Below are 505 nucleotides of genomic sequence, written 5' to 3'. Positions count from 1 at the left end.
AACGAAAAACGGGGATGAAAAATTTTTCATAAAGATTTTAGTACAAAGTGGTTTTGGGGAGATATTGGTGTAAAGTTTGAAATTTAATTTGTTTTAAGATATAGCACAATAATCCAAATTTTGTAATGGTAATAAAAAATATTGATAATAAGGGATGATGATTATAACAATGAAAATAAAAGGATCATAAAATAATAAAATAAGATAATGAAAATTATAAAAAATAATAGTTTTTTATAATAATAATTTTAAATAAGTAATGCGGGACGTGATAAGATTGTAACTGTAATAGTTATGAAAGAAAAATAATAACAATTTTTAATATTAATTTTTAACTAAGGGTTTAAAAATCATGATAACAAAAACATTTAATATCAATAATGAGAAATAATAATGCTTTTTTAAAGGAGATGATGTTTTTGGAGTGGAATATTTGAAACCAATTGTAGAAAATGGTACCAATGAAACCAGGGAAAAGGGGATTATATTTAAAAAACAAATTTCG

The 505-nt window shown here is 22.0% G+C and overlaps 1 protein-coding gene across 1 annotated transcript in view; it reads left to right on the top strand.

Moving 5' to 3' along the window:
• Positions 1-505, top strand: part of LOC119587345 (sialidase-like) — a 23,053-nt gene that overhangs the window by 5,990 nt on the left and 16,558 nt on the right. The window lies entirely within an intron of this gene.

This window comes from Penaeus monodon, chromosome 22 (genome assembly GCF_015228065.2).
Source record: "Penaeus monodon isolate SGIC_2016 chromosome 22, NSTDA_Pmon_1, whole genome shotgun sequence".
Lineage (NCBI taxonomy): Eukaryota > Metazoa > Arthropoda > Malacostraca > Decapoda > Penaeidae > Penaeus > Penaeus monodon.
This window is presented reverse-complemented; position numbering and strand designations above follow the sequence as displayed.